At 51.2% G+C, this 20698-nt stretch overlaps 1 protein-coding gene across 2 annotated transcripts in view; it reads right to left on the bottom strand.

Annotated features, from left to right (window-relative positions):
• Window positions 1–20698, bottom strand: part of ARFGAP3 (ADP ribosylation factor GTPase activating protein 3) — a 254875-nt gene that overhangs the window by 86788 nt on the left and 147389 nt on the right. The window lies entirely within an intron of this gene.

The following is a 20698-nucleotide window of genomic DNA, read 5'->3' as shown; positions in this document are numbered from 1 at the left end:
AATATAAATACACGTATACCATGTTAGAAAAATAAAACCAATAAAATCCACCATTCCAACAACCAATTCCTTTGTATAAACTTCATCCATACTCCAAAAACCCTTCTCAACATAAAACAAATGGGGAAAGCATGCATAGCATAATTCATACTGCTGGTCCGAGAATAATAAAATTAAAACAATTGCTATAATACATCTAACCATTAGATGTTACTACCAAAATATTCAAAAGATGGATTTTTACAGCTTAACTTCAGGGTGCCACTGTACCAAGGCAACAGCTATTGTAATTCTCTACCACTAAAAGATAACATAATACACATAGCAACCAATAGCAAACTACATTGTCACCATACATAGAAAACCATTAGGAAAGCTGAATGGTTCAGTACCTTTATCAGTGGTTCTCAACCAGTTCTCCGGGTATGGTCAGTCATTTGGGTTTCCAGGATATCCACAATGAACAAGCATGAGATTGGTATGCATACCAAAGACAGTACATGCAAACTCTATCCTACACATATTCATTGCATATATCCTGAAAACCTAACTAGCTGGATGTGCCCCAAGGACTGGGTTGAGAAGCACCAAATTAGATTTTAAAGCAGAACGTACAATAAAGAAAATGAAAAACACATCTGAATAACTAAGAGCTAGTTTTGCGAGGATAGGAATATTGCAGCAAGGGATAGGAGTGAAGTATGTGGAGCATGCATCATGGAATATTTTCACACTCAATGTTATTGGAATCTGAGTCTGCAAGTATGTGTGTCTAATTTAAAAAAAAAAAAAGGTACTGCTGCAATATTACTGTTCAAAGCACCCCAACTGCTTAAAAAATAATATTTATTTACCGCCTTTCTGAAGGAATTCACTCAAGGTGGTGTACAGTAAGAATAAATCAAACACGTGCAATAGGCAATTACAGCAGTAAAAATATTCAAATAAAGTGAATGATACATACCTGTAGCAGGTGTTCTCCGAGGACAGCAGGCTGATTGTTCTCACGACTGGGTGACGTCCGCGGCAGCCCCCACCAACCGGAAGAAGCTTCGCGGGCGGTCCGCACGCAGGGCACGCCCACCGCGCATGCGCGGCCGTCTTCCCGCCCGTGCGCGACCGTTCCCGCCAGTTGAATGACAAGCAAAAGATGAAAACGCAACTCCAAAGGGGAGGAGGGAGGGTAGGTGAGAACACCTGCTACAGGTATGTATCATTCACTTTCTCCGAGGACAAGCAGGCTGCTTGTTCTCACGACTGGGGTATCCCTAGCTCTCAGGCTCTCTCAAAACAAGAACCCAGGTCAATTGAACCTCGCAACGGCGAGGATACAACAGAAAATTGACCTACGAAGAACAACTAACAGAGTGCAGCCTGATCAGAATAAATTCGGGTCCTGGAGGGTGGAGTTGGATTTACACCCCAAACAGATTCTGCAGCACCGACTGCCCGAACCGACTGTCGCGTCGGGTATCCTGCTGGAGGCAGTAATGTGATGTGAATGTGTGGACAGATGACCACGTCGCAGCCTTGCAAATCTCTTCAATAGTGGCTGACTTCAAGTGGGCCACTGACGCTGCCATGGCTCTAACACTATGAGCCGTGACATGACCCTCAAGAGCCAGCCCAGCCTGGGCGTAAGTGAAGGAAATGCAATCTGCTAGCCAATTGGAGATGGTGCGTTTCCCGACAGCGACCCCTAGCCTGTTAGGGTCGAAAGAAACAAACAATTGGGCGGACTGTCTGTGGGGCTGTGTCCGCTCCAAGTAGAAGGCCAATGCTCTCTTGCAGTCCAATGTGTGAAACTGACGTTCAGCAGGGCGGGTATGCGGCCTGGGGAAGAATGTTGGCAAGACAATTGACTGGTTAAGATGGAACTCCGACACCACCTTCGGCAGGAACTTTGGGTGGGTGCGGAGCACTACTCTGTTGTGGTGAAATTTGGTATAAGGAGCATGAGCTACTAGGGCTTGAAGCTCACTGACCCTACGAGCTGAAGTAACTGCCACCAAGAAAATGACCTTCCAGGTCAAGTACTTCAGATGGCATGAATTCAGTGGCTCAAAAGGAGGTTTCATCAGCTGGGTGAGGACGACGTTGAGATCCCATGGCACTGTAGGAGGCTTGATAGGGGGCTTTGACAAAAGCAAGCCTCTCATGAATCGAACGACTAAAGGCTCTCCAGAGATGGCTTTACCTTCCACACGATAATGGTAAGCACTAATCGCACTAAGGTGATTCCTTACTGAGTTGGTCTTGAGGCCAGACTCTGATAAGTGCAGAAGGTATTCAAGCAGGTTCTGTGCAGGGCAAGAACGAGGTTCTAGGGCCTTGCTCTCACACCAAACGACTAACCTCCTCCACTTGAAAAAGTAACTCTTTTTAGTGGAATCCTTCCTAGAGGCAAGCAAGACACGGGAGACACCCTCAGACAGACCCAACGCAGTGAAGTCTACGCCCTCAACATCCAGGCCGTGAGAGCCAGGGACTGAAGGTTGGGGTGCAGCAACGCTCCGTCGTTCTGCGAAATGAGAGTCGGAAAACACTCCAATCTCCACGGTTCTTCTGAGGACAACTCCAGAAGAAGAGGGAACCAGATCTGACGGGGCCAAAAGGGTGCTATTAGAATCATGGTGCCGTGGTCTTGCTTGAGCTTCAGTAAGGTCTTCCCCACCAAAGGTATGGGAGGATAAGCATACAGGAGGCCGGTCCCCCAATGGAGGAGAAAGGCATCCGACGCCAGTCTGCCGAGGGCCTGTAGTCTGGAACAGAACAGAGGCAGCTTGTGGTTGGTCTGAGAAGCGAAAAGGTCCACCGAGGGGGTGCCCCACTCTCGGAAGATCTTGCGTACCACTCTGGAATGAAGCGACCACTCGTGCGGTTGCATGACTCTGCTCAGTCTGTCGGCCAGACTGTTGTTTACACCTGCCAGGTATGTGGCTTGGAGGAGCATGCCGGACTGGCGAGCCCAACGCCACATGCCGACGGCTTCCTGACACAAGGGGCGAGATCCGGTGCCCCCCTGCTTGTTGGTGTAATACATTGCAACCTGATTGTCTGTCCGAATTTGAACAATTTGGTAGGACAGCCGATCTCTGAAGGCCTTCAGTGCGTTCCAGATCGCTCGGAGCTCCAGGAGGTTGATCTGCAGATCCTTTTCCTGGAGGGACCACAGACCCTGGGTGTGAAGCCCATCGACATGAGCTCCCCACCCCAGGCAAGATGCATCCGTCGTCAGCACTTTCGTGGGCTGCGGAATTTGGAATGGACGTCCCAGGGTCAAATTGGTCCGGATGGTCCACCAGAGCAGTGAAGTGCGGCAACTGGTGGAGAGGCGGATGACATCTTCTAGATTCCCGGTGGCTTGAAACCACTGGGAAGCTAGGGTCCATTGAGCAGATCTCATGTGAAGACGAGCCATGGGAGTCACATGGACTGTGGAGGCCATATGACCCAGAAGTCTCAACATCTGCCGAGCTGTGACCTGCTGAGACGCTCTGGTCTGCGAAGCCAGGGACAGGAGGTTGTTGGCCCTCGCTTCGGGAAGGAAGGCCTGAGCCGTCTGGGTATTCAGCAGAGCTCCTATGAATTCCAGAGACTGTGTTGGCTGGAGATGGGACTTTGGGTAATTTATCACAAACCCCAGCAGCTCCAGAAGTTGAATAGTGCACTGCATAGACCGGAGGGCTCCCGCCTCCGAGGTGCTCTTGACCAGCCAATCGTCGAGATATGGGAACACGTGCACTCCCAGCTTGCGTAGGTACGCCGCTACCACCACGAGACACTTTGTAAACACTCGTGGGGCAGAGGCGAGCCCAAAGGGCAGCACACAATACTGAAAGTGCCGTGCGCCCAGGCGGAATCTGAGATACTGTCTGTGAGCTGGCAGTATCAGGATGTGAGTGTATGCGTCCTTTAAATCCAGGGAACATAGCCAATCGTTTTTCTGAATCATTGGCAGAAGGGTGCCCAAGGAAAGCATCCTGAACTTTTCTTTGACCAGGAATTAACAAATTCCTCTCAGGTCTAGGATGGGACGCATCCCCCCTGTTTTCTTTTCCACAAGGAAGTACCTGGAATAGAATCCCTGCCCTTCCTGCCCGGGTGGTACGGGCTCGACCGCATTGGCGCTGAGAAGGGCGAAGAGTTCCTCTGCAAGTACCTGCTTGTGATGGGAGCTGAAGGATTGAGCTCCCGGAGGACAATTTGGTGGCAGGGAGGCCAAATTCAGGGCGTATCCGCACCGCACTATTTGGAGAACCCACTGGTCGGAGGTTATGAGAGGCCACCTTTGGTGAAAAAATTTTAACCTCCCTCCGACTGGCAGATCGTCCGGTACGGACACTTTGAGGGCGGCTATGTTCCCGTGGATCCAGTCAAAAGCCCGTCCCCGGCTTTTGCTGTGGAGGCGCAGGGGGCTGCTTAGGCGCACGCTGTTGACGAGAACGAGCGCGCTGGGGCTGTCCCTGTGCCTGACGAGGCCTTCGGGCCGGCTGGGTGTACCTACGCTTTGCAAAAGAATAGGGCACAGCCTGCCGGGCCCGGGAAAAACGTCCACCTGCTGAGGTGAATGCTGAAGGCGCCCGGTGGGAGAGCTTGTCGAGGGCGGTTTCCCGCTGATGCAGTTGGTCCACCAGCTGCTCGACCTTCTCTCCAAAAATATTATCCCCCCGGCAAGGGACGTCGGCCAGTCTCTGCTGGGTGCGGTTGTCCAGGTCAGAGGCACGCAGCCATGAGAGCCTGCGCATCACTATACCTTGGGCCGCAGCACGAGATGCCACGTCACAGGTGTCATAGATACCCCTGGACAGGAACTTTCTGCACGCCTTCAGCTGCCTGACCACCTCCTGATAAGGCCTGGACTGCTCCGGAGGGAGCTTATCGACCAGGTCCGCCAGTTGCTTCACATTGTTCCGCATGTGGATGCTCGTATAGAGCTGGTATGACTGGATGCGGGTCACGAGCATGGAGGATTGATAGGCCTTCCTCCCAAACGAGTCCAGAGTGCGAGACTCCCGCCCCGGGGGCGCCGAGGCGGTATCCCTCGAACTCCGTGCCCTCTTGAGAGCAGAATCCACGACCGCCGAGTCATGAGGCAATTGGGGCCGCATTAACTCTGGGTCCGAGTGGATTCTGTACTGGGACTCTGCTTTCTTGGGAATGATGGGATTAGATAGCGGTCTCATCCAGTTCCGAAGCAGTGTCTCCTTGAGGACATTGTGCAACGGCACCGTGGAGGACTCTCTAGGTGGTGATGGATAGTCGAGGACCTCGAGCATCTCAGCCCTCGGCTCATCCACAGAGACCACGGGGAAGGGAATGCAAATAGACATATCCCTTACAAAGGAGGCAAAAGAGAGACTCTCAGGAGGCGAGAGCTTCCTCTCTGGTGAAGGCGTGGGGTCCGAGGGAAGACCCACAGACTCCTCTGAGGAGAAATATCTGGGGTCCTCCTCTTCCCCCCACGAGGCCTCTTCCTCGGTATCGGACATAAGCTCATGTAGCTGTCCTGAACCGGGCCCGGCTCGACGTCGAGGCACTGAGGCCTCGGTGTCGTCAAGCGGTGGACTCCCGCGCCGGCGGGGACGAAGCTCCCTCCATCGACGTCGACGGGGACTCCACCTGCGTGGCGGTCGAGACCGGCGCCGCAAGCGGCGGCGGTGTCAACGGCCTCGGCACCGGGCTAGAGCTCCCCGGCGCCACAGTCAACGGCGCCGAGGGCGCAAGCACCCCCGGCGCCGGCACAGTCTGGCGCATCAGCCCTTCCAGGATCCCCGGAAGGATGGCTCGGAGGCACTCGTCCAGGCCCGCTGCCGGGAAAGACGGGGGGGCCGGTAGAGGCGTCGGTGCCGGAAGCTGGACGGGTCCAGGAGACTGCACCGAAGTGCTGGGACCCTGACGTGTCGGTACCTCCACTACCGAGGGGGACCTTTCCTCTCGACGCGGACGTTTCGGCGTCGACTCCTCTCCGGTACCGAGAGCCGGATGCATGGAAGGCGACCGATGACGGTGCTTTTTAGATTTCTTGCAGTGCCCGTCATCGGTGCCAGGTGGCATGGAGGAGGAGGAGGTCGATCCCCCTCGGTCCCGAGGAACCGGGTCAGACAGGGTTCGGTCCCGAGGGCCATGGGAGTGACCGGGGCCGATTGCCCACGTGGCCTCTCACCCCTACCCTCGCCGGAGGACCGGCGGGCCGACGGGACCTGTGCTCCTGGGGTCGATGCCATCGGTGCCGATTTCTCGGGCATCGATACCGGTACCGAAGAACCGGCCTTCGATACCGATGCCGTCGAGGTCGACGTCGAGGGGCCGGCGCAAGTTCCAAAAAGACGGTCCCGCAGAACTTGCCTCGCAACCTGAGTCCGTTTCCGGAGACCAAGACACAGAGAACACGACTTGATATTGTGCTCCGGCCCGAGGCACTGGAGGCACCAAGCGTGGGTGTCTGTCTGCGAGATCGGCCGGCCGCACCGACCACACTTCTTAAATCCACTCGGGACCTTCGAGGACATCGACGGAAAAATCGCGTCGGCGAAGTTAAAGTCGTCGATGGTGGCGGTAATCACACCTCGAAAAAGTAATCAACCGCGCGGCCACAAGGCCGCAGCGCAACGCCCCCGCTCGAAAACGAGGGAAAAGTAGAGCGCGTGCTCTCTCTCTCTTTTTTTTTTTTTTAAAAGAAAAGAAAATCGGAGCGCGCGGCAATCAAAACTAAACGAAAATAAATAGAATTCGCGTAAACGCGACGGCTTTCCGGGGCTGACGAAGAGAGAGCGGCGGTAGCACGACTCTCTCCAGGCGCGGAAAGAAAAGGACTGGCGGGAACGGTCGCGCACGGGCGGGAAGACGGCCGCGCAAGCGCGGTGGGCGTGCCCTGCGTGCGGACCGCCCGCGAAGCTTCTTCCGGTTGGTGGGGGCTGCCGCGGACGTCACCCAGTCGTGAGAACAAGCAGCCTGCTTGTCCTCGGAGAATCAAGAGTGACACCAAGATATCAGAAAGAGTCAATGGATTGTACTACGGTTCCAAAAACAGTTCAACAGATATTTGGGCAGGGTAACTTGCCAATAAGACAACATGCCACCATCTTCTATTTAAAACAAGTTTATCCAGCAACTATGCAGAAAACAGATTAAGACAGTCTTGTAGGGGTTGAGACAAGGAGAAAAGCGATTTGTAGAATGAAGTAACAGAATGTCATCTACATGAATGTAACAGATGCCTGTGGATTGGATGAGTGTTGCTAAAGGACTAAGGAACAGGTTAAAAAGAAGGGGGAGAAGACTGAACCCTGAGGCATGCCACAGACTAGGGGACGAGGCAAGGATATAGATGACGAGGCTAACAACTCTGTATAAGCAGACAGAGAGAAAAGAACCAAACCAGGATAGAACTGCTCCCTTTATAAAAAGTGAAGAAAAGGGAGTGAGCCATCAGGTTAAACACGGCGAATAAATCTAGTGAAACAGCTAAGACAACTTTATGTTTGTCTAGGTGTGAATGTACCTCACTCATAAGAGCTGCTAGAACTGTCTTATAATGAGACCTGAAGCCAGACAGTGTAGGATGAAGGGTCAAGAATTTTTCGGCAAAAGAAGATCTTTGATACAAGAGTTTTTTCCTGGAGTTTTGAGAGACAGCATAAATTGGACTCCATAACCTGGCATTTAGACATCTAACCCGTGATTTTATAAAACCAGGATATGCACATCTAAAACTCAAAGATGTGTATATGGCAAAATGGCAAGGGGGTATGGTCTGGGCTAGTTTGGGATGGCTCTAGGACAGGATGAAAAAAGAAACATGCATTCCCCATTTCAGAAGGAGAATGTACATCTGTGTCCAAAAAGATCAACATTGAGAAGGACTAGGTTTTAGAAAAGTGCTGATTTTGTGCAATGCTCCAATGGAGGAATAATGGGAGGTTGCCCCCTTAAATCTCCAATAATTCTTGTGTCCCCACCCAAAAGTGAAACTGACCAAGGATATCTGACTATAACAGCATTGGATATGTATGTTACTAAAATGGCTAACATATACGTGTATGTGCCAGAACATAAATGTATGTTCTGAAACACCAACACAAGTTCATGTTGTCATTTCAGAGGTTTAATCAATCTAAAATGGATGCTCCTTCCACAAGTAACTATCACATAAATACTTATTTCTTCATATATTTTAAAACAGGCTCTAATGTTGGTAGATCTTATTCTAAAATACTAGTGGAACTTGAGACATCCTGACTTGGATGTTTCAATTCCATATATGTCCTTACTAAAATAACGCTCAATATGAGCTAAACATTTTAGATGCCATATTTTGTTAGGGTGTACTAATAACTATAAATATAATGCATGTGCTTACGTGTCAAATCTTTCATATTATGCTCTTAACATATCACAGTTTTTCAGCCTAACATAAACCATAGTGTGCTACACTTCACTCAATCTGAAAATTATTCAGTTCTCACCCTAAACATGACCTCTAACTAACTTGTAAATTTAAAAGGTATGAGAAAAGACAATACTCAGGAAACAGAAGCCCTTTTATTACCCTACAAACTGAAATGAGTGCACATTGTTGTTTGTGACTTCTATTAGCAGCAATATGAATTCTATACCATTACAACGTTTGGGTCCATTTACTGGTGGTGTGTAAGCCAGTATTTCCCAAGTCCAGTCCTGGAGTACCCCTTGCCAGTCAGGGTTTCAGGATATCCACAATGAATATGCATGCACATGATCTGCACACACTGCTTCCATTATATGCAAATCTCTTTCATGCATTTTCATTGTGGATATCCTGAAAGCCTGACTGGCAAGGGGTACTCCAGAAACGGACTTGGGAGACACTGTGTTAAGCAGTTAACACAAGTCAAACACAAAGTCCACAAAAATGGAAAAACACCAAAATCCGACAAGAGGAACACAACAAAAACCAGGGGTGGGAAATGGATGATGACTCTTCAGAAACAAGCCAAGAGACACCGAAATGATGGATACACACTCTTTACTGATTGTAGCTTTAAACAACTCAACATGGCACCGTGTTTCAGCTGAACATGCCTGCCTCCGAGGTCTACTGTAGAAAAGCGTATAAGAACACTTGATTGAGAAATTGTCACAACAGACTTGAAGTAATGGTCTTTTAAAAGACCTGTTAAGTACATCAGAGCAAAAACGTTGTCAGCGATTCCGCTAAGCAAATGCCCATTTGGGTGTCCCTTGGTTTGTTTCTGAAGAGCCATCTTCCATTTCCCACCCCTGGTTTTTGAAGCAATTAACACAGACAGATACACATGCTAAGTGTTAAGTTGCACACACTAACGGTTAAAATAGCAGTTTCAATGTCCCTCTAAGCTGTGTGGGAGTCCTCTACCTACATTCCTGCTAGTAGTGGTGCTGTTTCAATATCACATTTTCAACAGTGAGAAACAAGAAAGTCCTGCAGGACTCCAGAGGACCTGTCTGACCCTAGTGACTGAAAGCATGATATTGAAGCACCCTTCCCACACACGCACACTGGCAAAAATGAGGTTGTAGGACCCCCACACAGCTTGGAAGAAACATTGAACAGTTTAACACTTAGTATGCACTAATTCCTGTGTTAACCGAACACAGATGGACCAATGCTCAAAACCTTAAGCTGGCACTAAAGATGATTAGCGCCAGCGTTACTGTGCCACCCAATGCTCGGATGGTTTCAGTATGGGCACTGAAACCATTAGCGCAGACTGCATTTAAATGCAGTCATTTAGTACCCTGCCGAAATTCTTAAAAAAAAAAAAAAAAGCTCTACGGTGTGTTTAGCGCCAGAAAAAATACCAGGTCCAGGGCAGTGTTTGAAGGGGTGTTTTAGAGAAGGAGTGTCTAATGACCCCTCTTCTCTCTCACCAATCTGACCACCCCACCCACCCCGAACCAACTTCCCTGACTCCTCCCGTGAGCATTGGCCCAACCTTTGAAAAAAAAAAAAAAAAAACTTGATGGGCCGCTGGACTCCTTATCCCCCTCCTCCTCCAATTCTTCCATAAACTTTAAATAAATTAAAAAATAAATCCTGGTGGTCCAATGGGACCCCCAACCCAGCCAAGCCAGGACTCCCCTGAAGTACACCCTGGTGCGCAAACCCTCCGTATCTGATAGGGGGCAGGAGCGAGGAGGGAAGAATGTCTCCTCCCTCCTGTTCTGGGCTGCATTATAAAAATGGCAACACCCCGCCAGGTACATCCCTAGGATGCGCTGGGTAGGGCCTAACCACCATAACAGCTATTTTGACCTCTGACCTTGTATCTTTTCAGAATGCTAACAAAAGCTGATATGTGTTCTGAACCAACGAATATTCTTATTTGTATCCTGTGATTTGTGACAAGAACACATGCATATGGAAAGGAAGTGACGTCACGGGGCTGAATGGCCGCTTGATCCTCCAGTTCCGTACACCCTCACCCAAAAAAAGATACCCACTGCAGTTAAGTGCTCCTTCTTTCAAGAAAAAAAAAGGCAGCGTACAGGCGGAGAGGCGATCCCCGGCACGATGAGCAAAAAAAAATCTCACGCCGCTTCAGGATAGCGAGCGAATATCCGCGTGGCAGTCAGCGAAAGGCCTTCACCAGCCCGCGTCCCCTAAATCGCGGAGCACGTGCGAGCCGAAACCGCCTGCCCCTTGTGAAGAACGGGAGGACCCTACTCCGCCAACGGCCCTCTCGACGGAGATGAAAAAATGCTTCAAAGCACTTCAAGCTGAAATTCGTGCATCCAAAGAGGAGATCCTGGAGCACGTTGATTCTCTCAGCGCGGATCTGTGGGACCTGAGGGGCAGGGTGGAGGCACTCGAAGAGAGAATGGACACGCAAGAGGAGAAAAACGAGGAGGCCGACAAGAGACTGACTAAAATAGAAGAGAAGGCTGAAGAGCTGCAATACCACCTAGACGACATTGAAAACAGAGGGCGCAGGCAGAATCTCCGCTTTCGCGGGGTACCGGAGGCAGGAGGCCTAGAGGACGTCCCAGAGGTAGTGCGCACCATCTGCACAATGTTGATGGGGGACAGTTTTGATGTGGCGGTAATGGGCATTGACAGAGCCCATAGAGCGTTGGGGAACCCCAGAGACAACATGCCGAGGGACATCGTGGTCAGATTCATTGAGTATAAGAGCAAGGATCAGATTTGGCAAAAAGCTCATCAGAACCCTATGTTGGATTACAATGGTTCAAAGGTATCAATTTACAAGGACCTGTCATTGTTCACTTTGAACCAGAGAAGGGAGATTAAACCTGTCATTGAAATTTTGACCAAAGAAAAGATTCCATACCGGTGGGCTTTCCCTTTCGCCATTTGTTTCGAGCTTAAGGGAGAGCGGATTCGATGTCGAAAAGTGGAGAAGATGTGGCAACATCTATTCGCAGCAGGTATGGCGGTGACGGAGACCCCGCCGGCCAGGGATGGCACCTGCCACCAAGGCAAGGTTGCAGCGGTGGAAGAGAGTGGAGAAAGCAGCGAAGAAGAATACACCTCAGACCTGAGAGGGACAGTGCGGACTCATTTATTTGAAATGGGTGCTGCCGCCTTGGAGGCAGAGTACTGCAAGATAAGGCTGTTGTGTTCTTGGAAGGGAACTGTATAATGGTTGGAAAGGTGAAGAGCAGTTGGGAGTGAGTGAAAACTGTGAGGGTGGGAAATAGGGTGCGAGGAGGGGGCACTGAGGGGTAATTTGAGTGTAAGTATACTGTTAGATTGCTATAACATTTGCTTTGTCTTGTTTGGCCAAGTGGGGTCTCGTTCTTCACAGTCCCAGGTAGTGAGGTTCACACTGCTTGGTGGGTGGACCCTAGAGGACGGGGGAGGAGAGAAGGGGAGGGGATAGTAGGGATGTGGGGGGTATTAGGTAGGGGGAAGGGTGGGTATGTTGTAGGCCAGAAGGGGGAGGGGAGGTTAGGGATTAGACCAATCATTCTTCCACCAGCTTGTTCTGATAAGACAACGTTAGATGGCGGACTTAAAATTTTTGACTTATAACATAAAGGGGCTGAATTCTCCCTATAAGAGGCACGCCTTGGGGGCGAGAACTTCGTCTGATGCACCCCCAGGTGGTCTTCTTGCAGGAAACTCATCTTCGTAGGAAGAATGAGGGGCTGCTGCCTTCCAAGTTGTATCCCTTGGTGTGTTGTGCATCAGATGCGAAAGGGGCTCGGAAAAGAGGGGTGGCCATCATGTTTCATAAAGATGTCCAGGTCCAGATACTGCACGAGAAGCGTGAGGTGGAGGGGCGTTATCTTTTTGTACACGTTATGTCATGACTCTTGGAGCTTGGTAATTAGAAGCCCCAATATCATGGAGCATAACCCTGGCACAGCAATCACCTGAAGTCTCTATTATTTTATGAAGTCTCCTTTATTGAATAAATCACAGATAATTTACTCACAGATAGATGTTCAGGATACAGAGACTTCTTAATCTGGAGGCTGTGGGAGGTGGAGATCTGAAGAGAGGTAGTTGTATTGCAGGGGGAGGGGAAGGTAGTTGAACAGGTAGAAATAGTCCAAAGCTGGGTGACTGGAATGTGCGATATCTCATTTGGAAGAAGATATTCACAATTGTTTCGCATAACTCTGCACAATGTAATCCATAACCAATCTGTAACAAAATGTATCTCTAACATTTAACTCATATTGTAAGCCACACTGAACCCGCAAAAAGGTGGGAAAATGTGGGATACAAATGCAATAAATAAATAAAATAAATGTTGGAGCAGGAGGAATGTACGCTGGCCTGCGTGTATGCTCCCAACGAGAGGCAGGAACTTTTTTTCCTGCATCTCCAGAGGGACCTGCAGGCATTTGCCAGGGGTAGGGTGCTGGTGGCAGGAGATTTTAATGCGACCATGCAGCCTGGCCTCGACAGGTCGGCACCTCCAGCTCCAAGTGATAATAGAGTCTCTCAGGCCCTGAAGAACATGGTGGATGGATTGGGACTTTGTGATGGGTGGAGACAGGGGAACCCGAGAGGGAGAGATTATACTTTCTATTCCCGGGTGCACTTGTCCTATTCCAGACTGGACTATATATTTGTTGAAAAGACTCTGCTAAGCGGGGGAGGGGATTATTCTATTGGGCATATTTCAATTTCAGATCATGCACCTGTCTGGGCTGTTATCCCCTCCCTTCCAGGCACTGTGGAAGGCTTTGTTCCAATTATGAAGGAACATTTTGATATCAACATAGACTCAGGCCCCTCTCTGGGTGTGGTGTGGGATGCCTTCAAAGCAGTGGCCAGGGGATATTTCATCAAGTGTGCAAGTGGCAGAGCCAAGGCACGCAAGGCGCGTCTGGTTCAATGTATGGAGAGACTGGGAGTAAATACAGGGTTACAGGCTGTCTCGGATTACCGTAGGCTTCAGGAGGTAAGATTGGAACTGACTGAGTTGCATGAAGAGAGCTTGCAGTTTGTGCATGCCAGTTTAAAACAGATTTATTATGAAAATACAAACAAGCCAGGCAGGTTATTGGCTAACAAACTGCGAAAGATGAGGGCTGACTGGCAAATTTTGAAAGTGAAAGATGACAAAGGGTCCCCTATTGCAATCCTCAGCCCAGATCAGGGATAGATTTGCCCAGTATTACGAATCGCTATACAGGGAGGATGCTGCTGTACAGACCGGGGATATAGATAAATATCTGATTGACAGAGGCATCCCGGTGCTCTCAGAACAGCAGAAGAGGGAATTGGAAGCCCCGGTGCAAGTAGATGAAGTACTTCAAGTAATCAAATCACTGCCGAATGGCAAGGCTCCGGTTTTAGATGGGTACACTAACGAGTTTTTTTAAGACCTTTGGGGGGGGGGGGGGTACTGGCACCGTACTTAGCAATGGTTATCAATTCAGTGCGGGAGGGTGACAGGTTGCCCCAATCGATGATGGAGGCATGGGTGGCGGTAATCCCAAAACCAGGCAAGGATAAGGCAGAATGTGCTTCCTATCGACCCATTTCGATACTTAATGCCGATGTTAAGATATTGGCAAAGGTACTCGCCAACCGCCTGGGGGAGGTGCTTCCCACTCTAATACACCTGGACCAAGTCGGATTTGTAGCTAAGAGGCAGGCGATGGACAATATAGGTAGAACGTTGAATTTAATATACCGTGCAAAAGTAAAAGCCATCCCGGTAGTGCTACTAGGATTAGATGCAGAGAAGGCATTCGACAGGGTCCACTGGGGTATCTAGATAAAGTGTTACAGCAAGTGGGGATTGGACATTTCCATAGGTCCTGGATCCGGGCTCTTTATTCGGCCCCGCAAGCCTGTGTGAGAATTAATGGGGGAAACTCAGGGGCCTTTAGGCTGGGAAGAGGAACTAGACAGGGGTGTCCTCTGTCTCCCTTGTTGTTTGCTCTGGCAATGGAGCCATTGGCGGCGGCAATACGCGATAATGAGGATATCTCTGGAGCACAGGTAGGGGCCCAGGAACATAAGATTGCATTATTCGCTGACGATGTTCTCCTGTACATGACAAAGCCATTGGTATCACTCCCCAATCTGATGAGGGAAATCGAGGGGTATTCTAGGATTTCAGGTTACAAGCTCAATGCTAGCAAATCGATTGGTATGACTGTTGGCCTTCTGCCGAGGGTGTCGGATGCGTTGAAGACATCCTTTGCTTTTAAGTGGGCAGAAAGGGAATTAAGGTATCTGGGGGTGCAAATTCCAAAACATTTGCCCGAGCTGTTTGAAGTTAACTACCCGAGACTTAAAAAAGAAATATTAAGAGACTTGGACCGCTGGATGTCTATGGGACTGTCCTGGTTAGGGCGCATCGCCACAATAAAAATGAACGTGTTGCCACGTTTATTGTACCTATTTCAAGTAATTCCTATGCATGTGTCCAGGGCTTTTTTGTCCGGTCTTCAAGATAGCATAGATAGGCTCATTTGGAACCAGAAAAGACCAAGGCTCCCCAGAGCACTCCTTTATAAGAGTAGAAAGAAGGGGGGACTGGGAGTCCCTAACCTCTTTTGGTATAGCGAATGCTACATACCTGTAGAAGGTATTCTCCGAGGACAGCAGGCTGATTGTTCTCACTGATGGGTTGACGTCCTCGGCAGCCCCCTCCATCGGAAAGTTTACTAGCAAAGGCCTTTGCTAGTCCTCGCGCGCCCATGCGCACCGCGCATGCGCGGCCGTCTTCCCGCCCGAAACCGGCTCGAGCCGGCCAGTCCAGTATGTAGCAAGACAATACATTTCAAGGGAAGACACAACTCCAAAGGGGAGGCGGGCGGGTTTGTGAGAACAATCAGCCTGCTGTCCTCGGAGAATACCTTCTACAGGTATGTAGCATTCGCTTTCTCCGAGGACAAGCAGGCTGCTTGTTCTCACTGATGGGGTATCCCTAGCCCCCAGGCTCACTCAAAACAACAACCTTGGTCAATTGGGCCTCGCAACGGCGAGGACATAACTGAGATTGACCTAAAAAATTTACCAACTAACTGAGAGTGCAGCCTGGAACAGAACAAACAGGGCCCTCTGGGGGTGGAGTTACTACTACTACTACTACTACTATTTAGCATTTCTATAGCGCTACAAGGCATACGCAGCGCTGTACAAACATAGAAGAAAGACAGTCCCTGCTCAAAGAGCTTACAATCTAATAGACAAAAAATAAATAAAGTAAGCAAATCAAATCAATTAATGTGAACGGGAAGGAAGAGAGGAGGGTAGGTGGAGGCGAGTGGTTACAAGTGGTTACGAGTCAAAAGCAATGTTAAAGAGGTGGGTTTTCAGTCTAGATTTAAAGGTGGCCAAGGATGGGGCAAGACGTAGGGGCTCAGGAAGTTTATTCCAGGCGTAGGGTGCAGCGAGATAGAAGGCGCGAAGTCTGGAGTTGGCAGTAGTGGAGAAGGGTTGGATCCTAAAGCCCAAACAGGTTCTGAAGAACTGACTGCCCGAACCGACTGTCGCGTCGGGTATCCTGCTGTAGGCAGTAATGAGATGTGAATGTGTGGACAGATGACCACGTCGCAGCTTTGCAAATTTCTTCAATGGAGGCTGACTTCAAGTGGGCTACCGACGCAGCCATGGCTCTGACATTATGAGCCGTGACATGACCCTCAAGAGCCAGCCCCGCCTGGGCGTAAGTGAAGGAAATGCAATCTGCTAGCCAATTGGATATGGTGCGTTTTCCTACAGCCACTCCCCTCCTATTGGGATCAAAAGAAACAAACAATTGGGCGGACTGTCTGTGGGGCTGTGTCCGCTCCAGATAGAAGGCCAATGCTCTCTTGCAGTCCAATGTGTGCAGCTGACGTTCAGCAGGGCAGGAATGAGGACGGGGAAAGAATGTTGGCAAGACAATTGACTGATTCAGATGGAACTCCGACACAACCTTTGGCAGGAACTTAGGGTGAGTGCGGAGGACTACTCTGTTGTGATGAAATTTGGTGTAAGGGGCCTGGGCTACCAGGGCCTGAAGCTCACTGACTCTACGAGCTGAAGTAACTGCCACCAAGAAAATGACCTTCCAGGTCAAGTACTTCAGATGGCAGGAATTCAGTGGCTCAAAAGGAGGTTTCATCAGCTGGGTGAGAACGACATTGAGATCCCATGACACTGTAGGAGGCTTGACAGGGGGCTTTGACAAAAGCAAACCTCTCATGAAGCGAACAACTAAAGGCTGTCCTGAGATCGGCTTACCTTCCACACGGTAATGGTATGCACTGATTGCACTAAGGTGAACCCTTACAGAGTTGGTCTTGAGACCAGACTCAGACAAGTGCAGAAGGTATTCAAGCAGGGTCTGTGTAGGACAAGAGCGAGGATCTAGGGCCTTGCTGTCACACCAGACGGCAAACCTCCTCCAATGAAAGAAGTAACTTCTCTTAGTGGAGTCTTTCCTGGAAGCAAGCAAGATGCGGGAGACACCCTCTGACAGACCCAAAGAGGCAAAGTCTACGCCCTCAACATCCAGGCCGTGAGAGCCAGAGACTGGAGGTTGGGATGCAGAAGAGCCCCTTCGTCCTGCGTGATGAGGGTCGGAAAACACTCCAATCTCCACGGTTCTTCGGAGGATAATTCCAGAAGAAGAGGGAACCAGATCTGACGCGGCCAAAAGGGAGCAATCAGAATCATGGTGCCTCGGTCTTGCTTGAGTTTCAACAAAGTCTTCCCCACCAGAGGAATGGGAGGATAAGCATACAGCAGGCCCTCCCCCCAATCCAGGAGGAAGGCATCCGATGCCAGTCTGCCGTGGGCCTGAAGCCTGGAACAGAACTGAGGGACTTTGTGGTTCACTCGAGATGCGAAGAGATCTACCAGGGGGGTGCCCCACGCCTGGAAGATCTGTCGTACCACACGGGAATTGAGCGACCACTCGTGAGGTTGCATAATCCTGCTCAACCTGTCGGCCAGACTGTTGTTTACGCCTGCCAGATATGTGGCTTGGAGCACCATGCCATGCCGGCGAGCCCAGAGCCACATGCTGACGGCTTCCTGACACAAGGGGCGAGATCCGGTGCCCCCCTGCTTGTTGACATAGTACATGGCAACCTGGTTGTCTGTCTGAATTTGGATAATTTGGTGGGACAGCCGATCTCTGAAAGCCTTCAGAGCGTTCCAGACCGCTCGTAACTCCAGAAGATTGATCTGCAGATCGCGTTCCTGGAGGGACCAGCTTCCTTGGGTGTGAAGCCCATCGACATGGGCTCCCCATCCCAGGAGGGACGCATCCGTGGTCAGCACTTTTTGTGGCTGAGGAATTTGGAAGGGACGTCCCAGAGTCAAATTGGACCAAATCGTCCACCAATACAGGGATTTGAGAAAACTCGTGGACAGGTGGATCACGTCCTCTAGACCCCCAGCGGCCTGATAGCACTGGGAGGCTAGGGTCCATTGAGCAGATCTCATGTGAAGGCGGGCCATGGGAGTCACATGAACTGTGGAGGCCATGTGGCCCAGCAATCTCAACATCTGCCGAGCTGTGATCTGCTGGGACGCTCGCACCCGTGAGACGAGGGACAAGTTGTTGGCTCTCGTCTCTGGGAGATAGGCGCGAGCCGTCCGAGAATCCAGCAGAGCTCCTATGAATTCGAGTCTCTGCATTGGGAGAAGATGGGACTTTGGATAATTTATCACAAACCCCAGTAGCTCCAGGAGGCGAATAGTCATCTGCATGGACTGCAGGGCTCCTGCCTCTGATGTGTTCTTCACCAGCCAATCGTCGAGATATGGGAACACGTGCACCCCCAGCCTGCGAAGTGCCGCTGCTACCACAGCTAGGCACTTTGTGAACACCCTGGGCGCAGAGGCGAGCCCAAAGGGTAGCACACAGTACTGGAAGTGACGTGTGCCCAGCTGAAATCGCAGATACTGTCTGTGAGCTGGCAGTATCGGGATGTGAGTGTAGGCATCCTTCAAGTCCAGAGAGCATAGCCAATCGTTTTGCTGAATCATGGGGAGAAGGGTGCCCAGGGAAAGCATCCTGAACTTTTCTTTTTCGAGATACTTGTTCAGGGCCCTTAGGTCTAGGATGGGACGCATCCCCCCTGTTTTCTTTTCCACAAGGAAGTACCTGGAATAGAATCCCAGCCCTTCTTGCCCGGATGGCACGGGCTCGACCGCCTTGGCGCTGAGAAGGGCGGAGAGTTCCTCTGCAAGTACCTTCTTGTGCTGGAAGCTGTAAGACTGAGCTCCCGGTGGACAATTTGGAGGTGTTGAGGTCAAATTGAGGGTGTACCCCTGCCGGACTATTTGCAGAACCCACTGATCGGAGGTTATGAGAGGCCACCTTTGGTGAAAAGCTTTCAACCTCCCTCCGACTGGCAGGTCGCCCGGCACGGACACTTGGATGTCGGCTATGCTCTGCTGGAGCCAGTCAAAAGCTCGCCCCTTGCTTTTGCTGGGGAGCCGCGGGGCCTTGCTGAGTCGCACGCTGCTGACGAGAGCGAGCGCGCTGGGGCTTAGCCTGGGCCGCAGGCTGTCGGGAAGGAGGATTGTACCTACGCTTGCCAGAAGAGTAGGGAACAGTCTTCCTTCCCCCGAAAAATCGTCTACCTGTAGAGGTAGAAGCTGAAGGCTGCCGGCGGGCGAATTTGTCGAATGCGGTGTCCCGCTGGTGGAGAGACTCTACCACCTGTTCGACTTTTTCACCAAAAATATTGTCCGCACGGCAAGGCGAGTCCGCAATCCGCTGCTGGATTCTATTCTCCAGGTCGGCGGCACGCAGCCATGAGAGCCTGCGCATCACCACACCTTGAGCAGCGGCCCTGGACGCAACATCAAAAGTGTCATAAACTCCTCTGGCCAGGAATTTTCTGCACGCCTTCAGCTGCCTGACCACCTCCTGAAAAGGCTTGGCTTGCTCAGGGGGAAGAGCATCAACCAAGCCCGCCAACTGCCGCACATTGTTCCGCATGTGTATGCTCGTGTAGAGCTGGTAAGACTGGATTTTGGACACGAGCATAGAGGAATGGTAGGCCTTCCTCCCAAAGGAGTCTAAGGTTCTAGCGTCCTTGCCCGGGGGCGCCGAAGCATGTTCCCTAGAACTCTTAGCCTTCTTTAGGGCCAAATCCACAACTCCAGAGTCATGAGGCAACTGAGTGCGCATCAGCTCTGGGTCCCCATGGATCCGGTACTGGGACTCAATCTTCTTGGGAATGTGGGGATTACTTAGTGGCTTGGTCCAGTTCGCAAGCAATGTCTTTTTCAGGACATGGTGCAAGGGAACAGTGGACGCTTCCTTAGGTGGAGAAGGATAGTCCAGGAGCTCAAACATTTCAGCCCTGGGCTCGTCCTCCACAACCACCGGGAAGGGGATGGCCGTAGACATCTCCCGGACAAAGGAAGCAAAAGACAGACTCTCAGGAGGGGAAAGCTGTCTTTCAGGAGAGGGAGTGGGATCGGAAGGAAGACCCTCAGACTCCTCGTCAGAGAAATATCTGGGGTCTTCTTCCTCTTCCCACGAGGCCTCACCCTCGGTGTCAGACACAAGTTCACGAACCTGTGTCTGCAACCTCGCCCTGCTCGACTCTGTGGAACCACGTCCACGATGGGGGCGTCGAGAGGTAGACTCCCTGGCCCGCGTCGGCGAAGCTCCCTCCGCCGACGTAGTCGGGGAGCCTTCCTGGGAGGTGGCCGCGGTCGGCACCGCACGCGGTACCGACGTCGGGGACCTCAACCTGGGCGATGGGCCAGCCGGCGCCATGCTCGACGGTACCGGAGGAGCAAGCACCGCCGGTACCGGAGGGGTAGGGCGCAACAGCTCTCCCAGAATCTCTGGGAGAACGGCTCGGAGGCTCTCGTTCAGAGTGGCTGCAGAAAAAGGCTGAGAGGTCGATGCAGGCGTCGACGTCAGAACCTGTTCCGGGCGAGGAGGCTGTTCCGAGCTGTCCAGAGTGGAGCGCATCGACACCTCCTGAACAGAGGGTGAGCGGTCCTCTCGGTGCCGATGCCTGCTGGGTGCCGAATCCCTCGGCGACCCAGAGCTCTCGGTGCCGACATGGGGAGGAGACCGGATGTCGATGCTTCTTCGACTTCTTCCGAAGCATGTCACCGGAGCTCCCCGGCACCGACGAGGAGGACGTAGAATCCATCCGTCGCTTCCTCGGGGCCGAGACCGAAGAGGGTCGATCCCGGGGGGGCTGTACCGCAGGAGCCCTCAGGGTGGGAGGAGACCCACCCGAAGGCTCACCGCCACCAGCAGGGGAATGGACA

Source organism: Microcaecilia unicolor, chromosome 9 (assembly GCF_901765095.1).
Source record: "Microcaecilia unicolor chromosome 9, aMicUni1.1, whole genome shotgun sequence".
NCBI classification, from domain to species: domain Eukaryota; kingdom Metazoa; phylum Chordata; class Amphibia; order Gymnophiona; family Siphonopidae; genus Microcaecilia; species Microcaecilia unicolor.
Note: the sequence above shows the minus strand (reverse complement) of the source record. Positions and strands in the feature narration are given on the sequence as shown.